Source organism: Lampris incognitus, chromosome 5, assembly GCF_029633865.1.
Source record: "Lampris incognitus isolate fLamInc1 chromosome 5, fLamInc1.hap2, whole genome shotgun sequence".
Taxonomy (NCBI): domain Eukaryota; kingdom Metazoa; phylum Chordata; class Actinopteri; order Lampriformes; family Lampridae; genus Lampris; species Lampris incognitus.
Window position 1 is genome coordinate 384,402 of NC_079215.1, and position 6,000 is coordinate 390,401.

General features: G+C 42.7%; 1 protein-coding gene across 1 annotated transcript in view; it reads right to left on the bottom strand.

Annotated features, from left to right (window-relative positions):
• Nucleotides 1-6,000, bottom strand: part of LOC130112799 (zeta-sarcoglycan) — a 605,973-nt gene that overhangs the window by 243,142 nt on the left and 356,831 nt on the right. The gene's annotated exons all lie outside the window — the stretch shown is intronic.

The following is a 6,000-nucleotide window of genomic DNA, read 5'->3' on the forward strand; positions in this document are numbered from 1 at the left end:
CTAGGGAACTCTCTTCCTGCTGAGCTAAGACGAACTAAGTCTTTAGCTTCTTTTAAATTTCGTTTTAAAACTTTTCTTTTTATGAAAGCTTTTAAAAACGTTTGATATTTGTTTTTATTTTTACTGTTTTATCCCTACTCTTATTTGATCGTACTCTTATTCCAGCCTTGTCTGGTTTGATGTTGTTTTTTTTTTTGTGAAGCACTTTGTAACTCTCTAGTCTCCTCAATTCAGTTGCACCTCTCACCACCAGAGCTAGGCGACTAAAGAGGCCTACACCCTGGTATAATGATGAGACACGTGCTCTTAAGCAGGCCTGCAGGAGACTGGAACGTAAATAGCGAAAAATTGGAAAGTTTTTTTTACCTATCGTGGCATGAGTGTTTATTGAGATACAAGCGTGCTTTATCTACTGCAACAACATCGTATCTCTCTCACTTAATAAATATTAATAAACATAACCCCAGATTTCTCTTTGACACTGTATCTAAACTTACTAAAAGCAGTCGTCTATTAGCTGCTCACCATTCACAGCCCATGAACTTCTAGATTTTTTCTGCAATAAGGTTGAGGAGATCTTAAACAAAATTAGTTCTTCAACTCCATCTACTCCTGCAGATCTACACAATGAGTCACTGACAGTTTCAGTTATTACAGCTTTTGAGGCTATCTCTCTTGATACTTTGACTAAGTTCACGTCAGCTTCTAAACCAACTGCTTGTCTACTTGATCCCTTACCAGCAAAACTTTTTAAAGACCTCTGGCCTTTTCTGGGACCTACAATGCTAGAAGACATTGTTAATTTATCTCTTACTACTGGCATTGTTCCCAGCAGTTTTAAGACAGCTGTGGTTAAACCTCTACTTAAAAAACCGCACCTTGATCCAGGGTCTCTTAATAACTATCGGCCAGTCTCTAATCTTCCATTCTTCTCTAAAGTACTAGAGAGAGTTGTGTATCAACAACTTTTGAACCATATAAAAGAAAACCATCTATATGAACCTTTTCAGTCGGCTTTCAGGCCCTGTCACTCCACTGAAACCGCTCTGACCAGAGTGGTAAATGATCTTCTACTGGCTATCGACTCTGATTCCACTTCTGTGCTTCTACTACTGGGCCTCAGTGCAGCCTCTGACACCACTGATCACTGTATACTTTTAGATAGTTTAAATTGTAATTTTGGTGTCTGGCTTAGCTCTCTCTTGGCTTAAGTCCTACTTATCTGGAAGAACACATTGGGTCTGATATAATAATATTATATCAAAATTTTCTGAAGTTAAATATGGTGTGCCTCAGGGCTCAGTTCTTGGCCCTTTACTTTTCTCTCTTTATATTTCACCTCTTGGCCAAATTATATGTAGTTATGCAATACATTTCCATTGCTATGCTGATGATACTCAGCTGTATGTGCCTATAAGGGCTGATGGTCATACTCAAATGAATAACTTAGAGGCCTGCTTGGCTACTGTGAAAAACTGGATGTCTGTTATGGCCACGATTTGCGGGATGGGATTTGTGGCACAGAGAGACTGGAGGGGAGTTACGGACAGTAGACCTTTGGAGCTGTGAGTGCGGGGCGTGCTACGCTCTCCACCTCCACCAGCTGGTCCATGCTAGCACACCTTGTGTAGTGACTGTGGCTGAGGTTTTTTTGTTTGGTCACGAGTTGTAGCTGGTTCACCTGCGGGTCGAACGCAGCTGCGTTATTTGGCGTGGGTCGCCACAGGAATGACCATTTTGTGTGTGGTAGCACACTGGGTTTTGGTTTTTGTGTTTTTTTTGTGTGGTAACAAGCCTATAGGGACTTATTTTTATGTGTGGGGGTGTTACGGCCATGGGTGTGTCCTTATAGTTTTGTGTTTCCTTCTGTATCTAACCCTCACTCTCATTCTACATTCAGGTATCCGCCAGGCGCTCCTCATCACCTGATCAACCAGTCAACCATTTCCATCAGCTGTGCAGTGTGCTGTTTAAACCCCCACCTCTTCAGTTCTCCGGCCAACTAGTTTAGTTCGTGTGTGATTGTAGTTAGTGTTGTGTAGCTACCTTGTGTTGATGTCTTTGTCTCTGTAGCTACTTTGTGGTTGTAAAGTCTGGCCAGTGTTCAGTTAAGTTTTGTATTGTTTCAGTCTGGAGTATTTTGAGTTATGTTTGGCCTTTAGCTTGTTTAGTTCTTTTGGGCAAGGGGATCAAGGTAAGATGCCCATGGGCAAACACTCCATCACGTAGCTTACCTCTGTTAGACACACTAGGTTAGGAGCGGTTGCCACCCTCTGTATTTAGGCTTGGTGCTTTTGAGCACTGTCAAAGGGGGGGGGGTTACTTTTGTTAATAGTTTGTTTTTTGGCAACCGTTCGGTTCCCTTGTCCTGTCATGGTGTTTAATAAATATTTACATTTTACTATATTTATACGTTTACCTGTCTCACTGTGTTGCACCTTCATCTCACTGTTACCCAGTGCACTAGTTGTTGTCCCTCACCAGACCAAGGAATGTAACAAATGGGGGCTCGTCCGGGATATTAGCAGCTTTGGTATTTGCTATTTCCTGTAGTGTGTTGTGTTTGGTGTTGGGTGGTGTTAAACATGGTGTTCATCATTGTGTTAGCAGGTGTTGTTGGTGTGTTCTTGGTTTGGTGGTGGGTACGGCTGTGGTTGCTGGTCCACTCCCTTTGTCCTCTGCCATGGTGTTGGTCCTGGTGGTGGAGCTTTGTGCGGAAGCAGACGAGGTCTGACGCTAAGGCTAAGCTGCCGGCCAAGCTGTCGCGGTTCGATCTCTAGTCCCCTGTGTTGCACCCTCATCTCACTGTTACCCAGTGTACTAGTTGTTGTCCCTCACCAGACCGAGGGATGTAACAATGTCACTTAACTTTCTGCTTTTAAATTCGGATAAAACCGAGATGCCGGTCATTGGCCCTGCTAGACACAGACACCAATTTGATCAAGTAACGATAACGATCGACAACTCTGTGGTTTCACAAAGTGTGGCAGCCAAAAATCTTGGTGTTACGTTTGATCCCAGCCTTTCCTTTGATAAGCACATTAAAGAAATCACCAAGACTGCCTTTTTCCACTTACGTAACATAGCTAAAATTCGGTCTTTTCTCTCCATGGCTGATGCAGAGACTCTAATACATGCATTTGTTTCATCCAGACTTGATTACTGTAATGTTCTGTTCTCAGGTCTGCCACATTCTTGTACTAAAAGTCTTCAGGTGGTTCAGAATGCTGCTGCTAGAATCCTTACTAAAACTAGGACATGTGACCATATTACACCAATCCTTGCCTCCCTTCATTGGCTTCCTATCCATGTTAGATCAGAATACAAGGTGCTTCTGCTGACTTATAAAATCCTAAATGGGCTTGCTCCATCCTACCTGTCTGATCTCCTTAAACCTTACGTGCCATCTCGAGCACTTCGCTCTCAAAATACAGGGCTCCTGTGTGACCCAAAGTTAAAAAGAAGTCAGCTGGTGGCAGCAGGGCCTTTTCCTATCGGGCTCCGTTCTTGTGGAATAACCTGCCTGCTGCCATCAGACCATCAGAGTCTGTTGAGTCTTTAAATCCAAACTCAAAACTCATCTTTTTGTCTTAGTTTACAATTAGTTGCCTTTAAGTTGAGTGCTTCACAACCTGTACTGCATGGCGGGTTGGTTTTCTGTCTCAATGAATTTACCAACCACTCTTCTGCCCACCAGATTATCAAGTATAGATTATAGCGTATAGATTATGACTAGTTAATGACTTAATTGGTTATGGCTAATGACTATTGCAAACTGTTCTCTTCTCTCGCATGTCTTTTCGCTCTCTCTGAATCATGTCTTCTCCTTTCTCTTCTTCTGTGTGTGAATGGTGTCATGTGACTCTCCCTCATGTGCACGTGCAGTCGGTTCTCCTCCCAGGTCTCCGTGGTGACGGAGGTCGCTGCCTGGACGCCGCCTGGCATCCCCCTCATCACAGTTTCATTTTATATATCTTATAAATCCACACACACACATATATATATATATATATATATATATACACTACCGTTCAAAAGTTTGGGATCACCCAAACAATTTCGTGTTTTCCATGAAAAGTCACACTTATTCACCACCATATGTTGTGAAATGAATAGAAAATAGAGTCAAGACATTGACAAGGTTAGAAATAATGATTTTTATTTGAAATAAGATTTTTTTTACATCAAACTTTGCTTTCGTTAAAGAATCCTCCATTTGCAGCAATTACAGCATTGCAGACCTTTGGCATTCTAGCTGTTAATTTGTTGAGGTAATCTGGAGAAATTGCACCCCACGCTTCCAGAAGCAGCTCCCACAAGTTGGATTGGTTGGATGGGCACTTCTTTGAGCAGATTGAGTTTCTGGAGCATCACATTTGTGGGGTCAATTAAACGCTCAAAATGGCCAGAAAAAGAGAACTTTCATCTGAAACTCGACAGTCTATTCTTGTTCTTAGAAATGAAGGCTATTCCATGCGAGAAATTGCTAAGAAATTGAAGATTTCCTACACCGGTGTGTACTACTCCCTTCAGAGGACAGCACAAACAGGCTCTAACCAGAGTAGAAAAAGAAGTGGGAGGCCGCGTTGCACAACTGAGCAAGAAGATAAGTACATTAGAGTCTCTAGTTTGAGAAACAGACGCCTCACAGGTCCCCAACTGGCATCTTCATTAAATAGTACCTGTTAGAGCCTGTTTGTGCTGTCCTCTGAAGGGAGTAGTACACACCGGTGTAGGAAATCTTCAATTTCTTAGCAATTTCTCGCATGGAATAGCCTTCATTTCTAAGAACAAGAATAGACTGTCGAGTTTCAGATGAAAGTTCTCTTTTTCTGGCCATTTTGAGCGTTTAATTGACCCCACAAATGTGATGCTCCAGAAACTCAATCTGCTCAAAGAAGTGCCCATCCAACCAATCCAACTTGTGGGAGCTGCTTCTGGAAGCGTGGGGTGCAATTTCTCCAGATTACCTCAACAAATTAACAGCTAGAATGCCAAAGGTCTGCAATGCTGTAATTGCTGCAAATGGAGGATTCTTTGACGAAAGCAAAGTTTGATGTAAAAAAAATCTTATTTCAAATACAAATCATTATTTCTAACCTTGTCAATGTCTTGACTCTATTTTCTATTCATTTCACAACATATGGTGGTGAATAAGTGTGACTTTTCATGGAAAACACAAAATTGTTTGGGTGATCCCAAACTTTTGAACGGTAGTGTATATATATATATATTGACATGGTGATGCTGGTCATGTGGTTCGGGTCCTGGACTGTACCGGTGGTGTCTGGACTCTGCTTAGCATCCTGCTCATCATATCCTTCATACATTTTATAAGTGCATTATAATTCTGCTTATCCTCTTTCAGCGTTGTGTTGTGTAAATTGTGTAAACACAACATCACTGCACGTTGTGCGTCTTGGGAGAGAGCTGCTCCTCTGGTGCTCTCCCTGAGCTTCCTCCCTGTTAAAGGGTTTTAGGGAGGTGTTGCTTATCCGATGAGAGGGTCTAAGGACAGGAACTGAGCGTTCAGTGTCCCACTGAGGCAAATCTTTAATTTGTGATAATTGACTTGACTTCTCCTCTCCTCAATTCCCTCTTACTTTCCATTTTGGTTGTGTTGGTGCTGGTCCAGCCATGTAAGTTCAACCCGTCTCTGTTGGACCCGGTTTCCACCCGAATATCTACATCCACTCCCCGTCTGAGCTGCAGCCATTGCAGCTGTCACCTAGAGGCCTCGTCGTCATAGCTAAACTTTATCAGCCGCTATTGATCCAAGATGAGTCTTTTCTTTATCTCTGTCCTCTTCCTGCTCTCCTCCCTCACTCTCTCCTTCTGCCCGCTGTCTCTTCATGTCTTCTCTCATTCTCTCATTCGCTCATTCTCTGGCTACTGCAACCACTCACCAGAGGTAAGTTCAACTGAGCAGTGTGTGTGTGTGTGTGTGTGTGTGTGTGTGTGTGTGTGTGTGTGTGTGTGTCAGAAAGAGAGTGTGTGTGT